The sequence below is a fragment of the Lutra lutra genome, chromosome X (assembly GCF_902655055.1).
Source record: "Lutra lutra chromosome X, mLutLut1.2, whole genome shotgun sequence".
NCBI classification, from domain to species: Eukaryota; Metazoa; Chordata; class Mammalia; order Carnivora; family Mustelidae; genus Lutra; species Lutra lutra.
Genome location: NC_062296.1, coordinates 1,686,815 through 1,697,730, shown reverse-complemented (window position 1 = coordinate 1,697,730; position 10,916 = coordinate 1,686,815). Strand labels below are relative to the sequence as shown.

General features: G+C 49.2%; 1 non-coding gene across 1 annotated transcript; it reads right to left on the bottom strand.

Moving 5' to 3' along the window:
* Positions 1–8,487: 8,487 nt before the first annotated feature.
* On the bottom strand, positions 8,488–8,627 carry LOC125092473 (U4 spliceosomal RNA). Its single transcript, XR_007124938.1, has one exon. It is a non-coding gene; the product is annotated as a U4 spliceosomal RNA (small nuclear RNA).
* Positions 8,628–10,916: the final 2,289 nt, after the last annotated feature.

The window sequence follows — 10,916 nt, the reverse complement described above, 5'->3', positions numbered from 1 at the left end:
TCGAGTCTCCCGGCTCTCGGCTCTGGACGTGCCGCCGAGGCGCTGCAGGCCCAGGAGGCAGGAGTCCGGCTTGGAAAAGCGTCCCCCGGGATCCCCCAGAGAGCTCGGGGCCTCGGGAGGGGGTCGCGGTCTCAGCCCGGTTCCCAGGGCCTCCACGCTGCAGCCCGACTACCTCTGCCCCTCCCTCCGACTTCCCTTTAATAACTGCTTCTCCCCTTCGACTCGGCCGTTCCCCCGCTGTCGTTTAAACGGACACCTTTGTTAAAATAAGATAAAAAGAAGAGGTGGTGGAGAGCCCGCCATGCCACATGGCTTGGGGTGCCCTGGGACCCTTGCGTATGTGCAGGGCTGGCCCACCTTGGTCCGCTGCCTACCTGTGTCTCACACCCAGCCCACGCTCAGGCACCCCGCTTTGACGTTCCCTCCATCTCCTTCTCCCCCACAGCCTGCCCTCTCCTCTCGGACAGGCCTGGAGAGGGAAGGCCTGTGCCTGGAAAGCAGCATCAGACTGAGAGCTGGTTTCCCATGGGGTGCCCGGGAGAATTGCTGAGCCCAGGCCCCCCGGCTGAAGTTCACTTGATTAAATTGCCGCACGCTTCATTTCCAGGCTTTAGCAAATGACGAATCATTAACCACTAGGAGCTGTTTAATTAGACAGCGGCAGTTGGGGAAGGCCCCTCCAAAGCCCTTCCCCGCCCTGACTGCTGGGTGAGAGGCTGGGAATCAGGAATGGTGGGCCTGCTCCCAGTCTGCAGAAGAGATGAGTGGAAAAGCAGACCTTGAGACAAGGGCTGGTGTACAGGTTCCTTGTGCTGGACAGTGGTCTCGGGATGAAAGCCAGTTCAAGGGTACATTCTCAAGCTGGTGGGCACTCCGAGCTGCTGAGACTTGACCTTGCTGGGAGGTGGATAGAGGGCATCTCAGAATTGTCTACCCCAAACCCAAAGAAAGTACTGCCATGCTGAAGGACCACAAACCTGGTGGCTTAAAACAACGGAAAGGTGCTTTTCCACAGTTGTGGAGGTTCCACGTCCAAAATCAAGGTGTTGGTAGGGCCATGCTCCCTCTGAAAGCTCTGGGGGAGGATCCTTCTTTACCTCTTCCTAGGTTCTTGGTGGCTCCCAGCAATCTTTGCTGTTCCTTAGCTGTTACTTGTCACTCCAGTTTTTGCATGTCCTCACATGGCCTTCTTCCCTTCGTGTCTCCTCTGTGTTTCCAATTTTCCTTTGTTCTATAAGGACACGGCCCATTGGACTTAGGGCTTACCCTCCTCCAGCATGACCTCCTCTTGACATGATTACGTCTGCAAGGAGTCTAATTCCAAATAAGATTGCATTCACAGATACCAGAGATTGGGACTTGAACATTTTGGAGGACATCATTCTACTCACTGCACAAAGCAAAGTCCAGATTCAAGGACTGCATAGACCACTTCTTTTTTTTTTTTTTTAGATTTTTTATTTATTTATTTGACAGGTAGAGATCACAAGTAGACAGAGAGGCAGGCAGAGAGAGAGGGAGGAGGAAGCAGGCTCCCCGCCGAGCAGAGAGCCCGATGCGGGGCTCAATCCCAGGACTCTGGGATCATGACCCGAGCCGAAGGCAGACGCTTTAACCCGCTAAGCCACCCAGGCGCCCCCATAGACCACTTCTTGATGGGAGGAGTGACAAAGTCATAATGCATAGGAATGTCTCCGAACACGCGAATGGTTAGGACTCTGTGGCCATTTTACGATTGACTATACCTCCATCACCAGTTCTGAATTTCCCTCGTCCCTGGAAAGCATCACTGGTCTAGGTGTTTTTCCTGGAGGCTTCAACTGGGTCTTCATCCCACATAGGTCTCAACCTTCCTTGTCAGGCCACAGTTGTGTGTCTGTTTACGAAACACAAAGACACACGATCGAATGTTCTCGGTTGCAGGCATTCTTTTTGCTGTCCTTAGAGAGCAGCAGTGCCACTCCTGATGTCCCCCCGGGTCAGCTGCCCCACCAGTATAACAATCTTTTCTTGGCTGGATGGTCCACGGGCACGAGGAGCCTAGGTGGGCCTGATGCTAACTTCTGTTTCAAGTTCAACAGAACACTTCACCGTGAATCTCTCGCCCTGAAGCAGTGTTGTGTGGCACAGCATGTCAGTCCATCAGGGGCTGTGTGCGCCCTCGGATGGATTGCTCGCAGAGATGCTGCCCATAGGGAAGGCAAATCCACATCCTAAGTGTGACTAATTTGCCCCCCACCCCCAGCGTGGGAGGAATCCTGATGTAACCTTCCTGCTACCAAATGGCTGGCTGGTCCTTTTGAGAAATGGGCATCATACCAATTGCTCAGCATTGATCTCTCTGCTGGCTCGGTTAGGCATTCAGTAGTGGCAGTATCGAGATCATCCTTGGTGGAAGAAAACTCTTCCTTCCGGGCCTGTGCAGAACCTCCAGCCCTTGCACCAAGACCACTGCCTTCACGGAGCCGTTGCCGCTGTGGGGAGAAGCCGGCTAAGCCCCACCACGGGGTTCCCTCTCTTTGCGGGGTGGTTGAGGTGGAGTTCCCATTTTGCTGGGGGGCCACTGGCAGAGACACAGGAATCCACGTCCCTTTTTATGCACTGCCCTAGGCACATTAGATGTCTCCACGCACCTCTCCAAAACTTCTGGTCTCTGACTGTAGCATTGTGATTTATAATAAAAAAAATGTATATATTTGGTCTTTGTCCCTGTTTTTGGCCCAGAGCTCCTGAAATGCTTGGAATTTCCTGTGAGGAGAGCAATAAACGTGTCTTTTGTTATGTGAATGAGGTGACTTTGGGACCACACCTAAGGATGGGGGCTGGTTGCCAGGAGAACCAAATGAATAATTAGAAGGTTGGAACTTTCAGTTCTCCTTTCCTGAGGTCCACAGAGGGAGGAGGGGCCGAAGGTGGAATCGATGGCTGATGGCCAGTGAGCTGACTAATCATGCCTTCGTGGGCGCACCTGGGGGGCTCAGTCCCTTAAGCATCTGCCTTCCGCTCAGCTCCCGAATGTGGGGTCCTGGGATTGAGGCCCGTGGCAGGCTCCCAGCTCAGTGGGGAGTGTGCTTCTCCCTCTCCCTCTGCCTCTGCTCCTGTGCCCTGCTCTCTGGCTCACTCTCTCTCTGTCAAATAAGTAAATAACATCTTTTTAAAAAAGCGTGCCTTTGTAATGAAGCCTCCTTTAATACCCAAAAAGAACAGGGTTTGGAGACCTGGGTTGGAGGTACGGGAGAGTGGCGTGCCTGGAAAGAACATGGAAGCTCTGTGCCTTTCCCACATGCCTTGTCTATCAGGCTGTTCCCGAGTTATAATAAACCAATGATCTAGTAAGTGTCTCTGCATCCTTTGAGCTGCTCCCACACATTAATCCAACCTACAGAGGGGGTCTTGGGAACCTCTGATTTATAGCCAGTTGGTAAGAGGTACAAGCAACAACCTGAATTTGAGGGGTGCCTGGGTGACTCAGTCAGTGGGGCATCTGCCTTTGGCTCTAATCATGGTCTCGGGGTCCTAGAAGGGAGCCCAAGTTGGGCTCCTTGTTCAGCAGAGAGACTATTTCTCTTCCCTCTGCCTCTTTCCCTGCTTGTGTGCTTTCTTTCTCTGTGTCAAATAAATGTATAAAATCTTAAAGACAAAAAAACAAAAAATGACCTGGATTTGAGACTGGTGTCTGAGGTGGGGTGAGGTCTTAAAAGAACGAATGCTACATAGTCAGATTCGATCTAAATTTTCGAACACTGCACGGTGGACAGGAATTGCTCGGTGCTCTAGAAAACTCCCACCACACACTGGCACTGGGTACAGAACGTTTTTTACTGACCTTCCAATCTGATGCCTCCTGGGTCCCTGACCAATCTTCCAAGTCATTTTTCATGGACATCTTTATCTCAGGCCATTTCTCTCTCTACCAAGTGGAAAATCAAGTGTACTGCTCACTGGGAGGATTTCTCTGTCATCACCCTGAGTGGGACTGGAGCTAGGCAGTAGTCTGTTTTTCCTAGTACCAACGTAATAAGATGACCCACCAATGATCCAGGTCTAAGCGTTTCCCTATCCTTGGTCAGTCGCAGTGACTCCCTCTCGCACCGCTCAGGAGTTCACAGATATGAGCTAGTTGAGGGGGAGTACCAGCGTGATGGAGGCAGGTGACCTGGGGTCTGGATTTGAGCCTCTCTCTGATTCCAGATGGGCCTGGTCCTGAAGGTGCCATCTTCACCATCTTGCTTCTGTGCCTGCCTGGCCACATGACTTGGTGAGTCTGCCAATACTTAGCTCATGATGGGCAGCCACAGTCACATGGGTACTGGATGTCCCGTGGTGGGCTTCCACGTCTGTACCAAAGCCCAGCAGCGCAACGGCAGCTGCGTTTTGAATAGTAAGAAGCTCTGCGGCAGGACTCCGGCCTTGCTCCAGACCCTCACGGGTCTGTGCTTGGATCCTTCTATAGAGGCTTCCCACGGACTCTTCGCAGCATCGTTATCTACCATGGACAGATCCCTGCCAGCCTTCAGGTCGGCCTGGTTAGGCTCTGATGGCTGAGCAGCTTGCACTGCAGCCCCGTCCTTCGGTGGGACACTTCCTTGCTCTGGGCCCTGCGCAAAACAGGTCACGCCTGTGCATCCCAAGACCTGCTCGATCAAACAAGCCACCATTTCAGTGATCTACTCAGCATCATGCCAAATACACCCCTTTTCTTGCCTGAGTTAATGTCTGTTTCTTTTTGCAATCAGAAAATCAAAAAAAAAAAAAAAAAGAAAGAAAGAAAGAAAGAAAGAAAGAAAGAAAGAAAGAAAGAAAAGAAAAGAAAAAGAAAATCCCAACAGCCCTTTTCTTCTTTGCCTCCGAGAGCGAGATGGGTCACCAGCAACTCTACTAGAACCATCCGAGGGAATCTGCTTAACCCAGCACGGTCTGATCTGGAAAAACGGTGTCAATGTTTGCCCCCACTGTCTCCATCAGTACACAAAGAACACAGGCTTCATTAAGTTGGATTATGTGAACTTCCTTGAAAAGGTCATCCAAGAGACCTACCTTATCTGCAGATATCCAAGATATCTACCTTAATGCTAACTCATTATACATAAAATAAAAATACTTCAATTAAAAAAAAAGAAAAAAGGGGCACCTGGGTGGCTCAGTGGTTGGGCCTCTACCTTCGGCTCAGGTCATGATCCAGGGGTGCTGGGATGGAGCCCCACATCCGGCTCCCTGCTCAGCGGGAAGCCTGCTTCTCCCTCTCCGACTCCTCCTGCTTCTGTTCTCTTTCTCTCCCTCTCTTGCTGTTTGTCTCTCTGTCAAGTAAATAAATAAAATCTTTGGGGGGCGCCTGGGTGGCTCAGTGGGTTAAAGCCTCTGCCTTCGGCTCAGGTCAAGATTCCGGGGTCCTGGGATGGAGCCCCGGATTGGGCTTTCTGCTCAGCAGGGAGCCTGCTTCCTCCTCTCTCTCTGCGTGCCTCTCTGCCTCCTTGTAATTTCTGTCTGTCAAATAAATAAATAAATCTTTAAAAAAAAAAAAGAGAGGGCGCCTGGGTGGCTCAGTGGGTTAAGCCGCTGCCTTCGGCTCAGGTCATGATCTCAGGGTCCTGGGATCGAGTCCCGCATCGGGCTCTCTGCTCAGCGGGGAGCCTGCTCCCCCCCCCCCTGCCTGCCTCTCTGTCTACTTGTGATCTCTCTCTGTCAAATAAATAAATAAAATCTTTAAAAAAAAGAGAGAGACAGTCGATCCAGGGGTAGCTACTTTGATCTGAGCTCAGCAAGGAAGAAGAGACTGGGGGCCACTCCAGCATAGCAGGAGGGCTGTCTCCACCATGACTGTCGTGGCCATTGTAGCATTGTTTAGCCCGAAGACAAATGCCAAGGTGGGCTTTACCTGGGTTCTTATCCGGCTGGTCCTGTCATGACTCTGTGCTGCCTTCCGTCCATGCCCTGAAGCTTGGATCTCCTGAGGACACTGCATCGCTCTATGGAAGGCTTCTACTTCACCCCAGCCTTGATTGCACGAAGAGGTCAGGAGCTCACTCTTTTATTTTTCCCCTGGATGTGGCTGTTGGTCCACATCCCCACCATGCCAGATGCCCATCTGGGGAGCCCTGTTTCCCAGCAGTCACTCATGACCTTGCCCACTGGCTTCCCCAGAAGGAATCTCTCAGGGAAGCTGAGGCTGGACCTTGGCCCAGAAACTCTGTCCAACCTCTCTTCAAACATTGAGTTTGCCCACTCCAAAGGCACCAGAAACTTTGTATCCAAAGAAGTCATCGCCAAACCCAAGGTCATTTAGGTTTTCCCCTAGGTTATCATCTTCTGGGATTTTATAGTTTCGCGTTCTATGTTTCCGTCTATGATCTATTTTGAGTTAATTTCTGTGAAGTGTGTGAGGTCCATGTCCAGGTTCATTTAGTTGCATGTGGATGTCCAAGGTGTTCCCACACCATTTGTTGAACAAATTGCCCCTTTCTCCACTGAATTGCCTTTGCTCCTCTGTCAAAGCTCAGTTGACAGCATGTGTAAGGGACTGTTCCTGCTGTTCCATTTGGCCACACTGAAAGCCCTGTTGATGGCATGAAGCAAGCAAATGCGAGACCCAGGGGGCTTCTCGTGTTCTGTAGGAGAACTTACCTTGGCTCCTGGGAACATGGGTATTTCCTTTTCCATTGGTTGTTGTTTTTTTTTTTAATACAGATGCAGAGCATCAGATTATCCACTACCCATAAAATTTGTCCATTCAAGGCCCGCTTACATTTTGTTTATTTTTAAAATAAGCTCATTAATGCCTGTGAAATAGGAGCGCTTGGGGGGCTCAGTGGGTTAAGCCTCTGCCTTCAGCTCAGGTCATGATCTCAGGGTCCTGGGATCGAGCCCCATTTCAGGCTCTCTGCTCAGTGGGGAGGCTGCTTCCCCTACTCTCTCTGCCTGCTGCTCTGCCTACTTGTGATCTCTGTCTGTGTCAAATAAATACATAAAATCATTAAAAAAAAAAAAAAGAAAAACACCTGAGAAACTACGAGCTGGTCCTGGCACGGAACCACGGGACCAATAGCCTGGGTTAAGATTTATCATTCTCGGGGCGCCTGGGTGGCTCAGTGGGTTAAAGCCTCTGCCTTCAGCTCAGGTCATGGTCCCAGTGTCCTGGGATCGAGCCCCGCATCGGGCTCTCTGCTCAGCAGGGAGCCTGCCTCCTCCTCTCTCTCTCTGCCTGCCTCTCTGCCTGCTTGTGATCTCTATCTGTCAAATAAATAAATAAAATCTTGAAAAAAAAAAAGATTTATCATTCTCTTGCTTTTTTAAAATTGCCACAGAATATGTATAAGACAAAATTTGCCATTTTCACCACTTTTAAGCACAATTCAGGCACATTAAGTACATTCTTCTTCTTTTTTTTTTAGATTTTTATTTATTTATTTATTTGACAGACGAAGATCACAAGTAGGCAGAGAAGCAGGCAGAGAGAGAGGAGGAAGCAGGCTCCCGCAGAGCGGAAAGCCCAATGCGGGGCTCGATCCCAGGACCCTGGGATCGTGACCTGAGCCGAAGGCAGAGGCTTTAACCCACTGAGCCACCCAGGCGCCCCGCATTAAGTACATTCTTAATGACTCTTGCCATTATTTCCAAAACCTTTTCATCACCTCTTAAGTCTGTTTCCGTTCACCATTGGCTCCCCATTCCCCTCCTCCAACCCCTGGTAACCTTTACCTACTTTCTGTCTGCGTGACTTTGCCCATTCTAGATGTTTCATTTAGGTGGAATTATGTAATATTTGTCATTTTATACCTGATTTCTCTCAATAATGTTTGCAACATATTGTAGTATGGATCAGAACCTCATATATATTTTTTTAATTTTTTAAAAGATTGTATCTATTTATTTATCAGAGAGAGTGAGAAGGAGAGCATGAGCAGGGGGAGCAGCAGGCAGAGGGAGATGCAGACTCCCCGCTGAGCAGGGAGCCTGACGCAGGGCTTGATCCCAGGACCTTGGGACCATGACCTGAGCCAAAGACAGATGCTCAACTGACTGAGCTATCCACATGCCCCAATATTTTTAAATTTTTATTAGTTTTTTATTTTTTTACATATTTTTAAAAATTCCCTCCAATTAAAAAAAAATTCCTTCCCATGTCTGTGAATCTGTGACCCTCAGGATGGGGGTGTCCACTCCCTGGGGAAGGTGGTTGACAACTTCCTCTGCTGTGGGAGGCCTCCAGGCGGCACTCCCAGGATGCACTCCCAGGATGATTATTCCTCGAGGAGGAAATGTCCCATCAATCAATTTTTTTTCAGATTTTATTTATTTATTTCTTTATTTATCTGAGAAAGAGAGAGCACAAGCAGGGGGAGCAGCAGGCAGAGAGAGAGAGAGAGAAGCAGATGTCCCTACAGAGCAGTGAGCCAGATGCAGGGCTCAATCCCAGGACCCCAGGATCATTACCTAAGTGAGATGCTTAACCAGCTGAGCCACCCAGGCATCCTGCCATCAATCATTCAGTCTCCATAGAGACCGTCAAAAATTGCCAGTGCCAACTCTAACTCAAGTTGTCACTGCAGGGTACTGGGAGAAGTTTTCACTTAGCAATGATTGTGCCGCGGATAAACCTCATTGGCCGAATGGCATTTCACTGTGTGGATGGACCACATTCATTTATCCATTTATCTGTCAATGGGCATTTGAGTCGATTCCCCTTCTTTATATGGTTTTAAAGTATTTTTTAAGAAGATTTTAATTATTGGGGCACCTGGGTGGCTCAGTGGGTTAAAGCCTCTGCCTTCGGCTCAGGTCACGGTGTCAGGGACCTGGGATTGAGCCCTGCATCAGGCTCTCTGCTCAGCCGGAAGCCTGCTTCCCCCTCCCCTCTCTGCCTGCCTCTCTGCCTACTTGTGATCTCTGTCTGTCAAATAAATAAATAAAATCTTTATAAATAAATAAATCTTTAAAAAGAGAGAGAGTACAGAAGAAAACCTATGGACAGACAACTCTCACTTTTGAATACAAGTGCAAACATTCCAAAGTAAAGATAAACAAGACTACAACAATATAGCAAAAGAGTAAGATACGACGTATGACCAAGTAGGGTCCAGTCCGTAAATACAAGGGGAATTCAGCATCAGGAAATCCTTCCCCAGGATTCCCATCAGTAGGTGCTGATAAGGATTTGATAAAATTCCACACTTGCTCTGTTAAAACCGAGCACAAACGTGTGAATATGGGAGTGAGAGACAGTGCTTCGACTCCTCTAGTGATCTCACAAAACCAGTGAGGTGCATGGAAACCCTCTACCAGCTCCATTTTTAGCAAAATGGCCCCACACCAAGGTTAAGGGTCTGACAAAGCAGTTAGAATTTGTACAGAAGCCACACGAGACAGGTACGCAGAAACAAGAGGGGGCCGGCCTCGCGATAGCATTTCCCAGGTAAGACCAGTGCGCTTCAGCTAAGTACAGCGCTCTGTGAGGTGGGAAGCTATATCCATTGCACACGGCAAGGACTATGGGACTCTGGGAACATCAGCAGGACACGGAACAGAATCCGATTAGGGGAAACATGCGGTTAAAAGGCGAAGAGCATAGCAAAGCAGGGGCGCCCAGGGGGGCTCAGTCAGCTGAGCAGCCAACTCTTGACTTCAGCTCAGGTCATGATCTCACAGCCGTGAGACGGAGCCCCAAGTCAGGCTCCGTGTGGGGCAGGGAGCTTGCTGGGGAGTCTCTCTCTCCCTCTGCCCCTCCCCTCTTCTAAAAAAAACAAAAAACAAAAACACAGCAAAAGCGCCCAGGGGCAACACACCTCAGAAAACACCTAAAGCAAAGTACTCATCTGCAGGTAAGAGACTCACGGTGAAATGGTAACCCTCCGTTCCTTGCTCAGAAAACGCTCACTTCCCACCATTTTCCCTATGGTCAGTGCTTTCTGTGTCTTAAGAAATCTTGTCCAACCCCAAGACCATGAAGATGTTCTCTCCTTGTCTTCTACAAGCTTTGTTGTTTTGTCTTTTATTTTTACATTTTCAGTACAATTGGAGTTGCTTTTGTGCAGAATGTTGGGCAGTAGTCAAACCTGTTTTTTCAAAGGAAGAAAGGGAAAGAGAGAAAAAGACTTTTCCAGGCTGAAGAGGCTCGGGAGGGCTCTAGAGTGTCTTGTCACCAGGCCCAGGGCAGTGTTGATCACTGTTTTGCTTGTCCAGGAAGCCAACAAAGTACTCCCTTCCTTTAAAAGACATTGACAAGACAGTAAACAACGTGTGCTGGCGAGGGTGTGGAGAAAGGGGAACCCTCTTACACTGCTGGTGGGAATGCAGGTTGGGGCAGCCACTTTGGAAAACAGGGTGGAGATTCCTTAAGAAATTACAAATAGAGCTTCCCTATGACCCTGCCATTGCACTACTGGGTATTTACCCCAAAGATACAGATGTAGTGAAAAGAAGGGCCATCTGTACCCCAATGTTTATAGCAGCAATGGCCACGGTCGCCAAACTGTGGAAAGAACCAAGATGCCCTTCGACGGACGAATGGATAAGGAAGATGTGGTCCATATACACTATGGAGTATGATGCCTCCATCAGAAAGGATGAATACCCAACTTTTGTAGCAACATGGACAGGACTGGAAGAGATGATGCTGAGTGAAATAAGTCAAGCAGAGAGAGTCAATTATCATACGGCTTCACTTATTTGTGGAGCATAAGGAATAGCATGGAGGACATGGGGAGATGGAGAGGAGAAGGGAGTTGAGGGAACTAGGAGGAGGAGAGGAACCAAGAAAGACTGTGGACTCCAAGAAACAAACTGAGGGTTTTGGAGGGGAGGAAGGTGGGGGGTTGGGGGAGCCTGGTGGTGGGTTTTGAGGAGGGCACGTAGTGCATGGAGCACTGGGTGTGGTGCATAAACAATGAATCTTGGAACAATGAAAAAATAAAATAAATTTT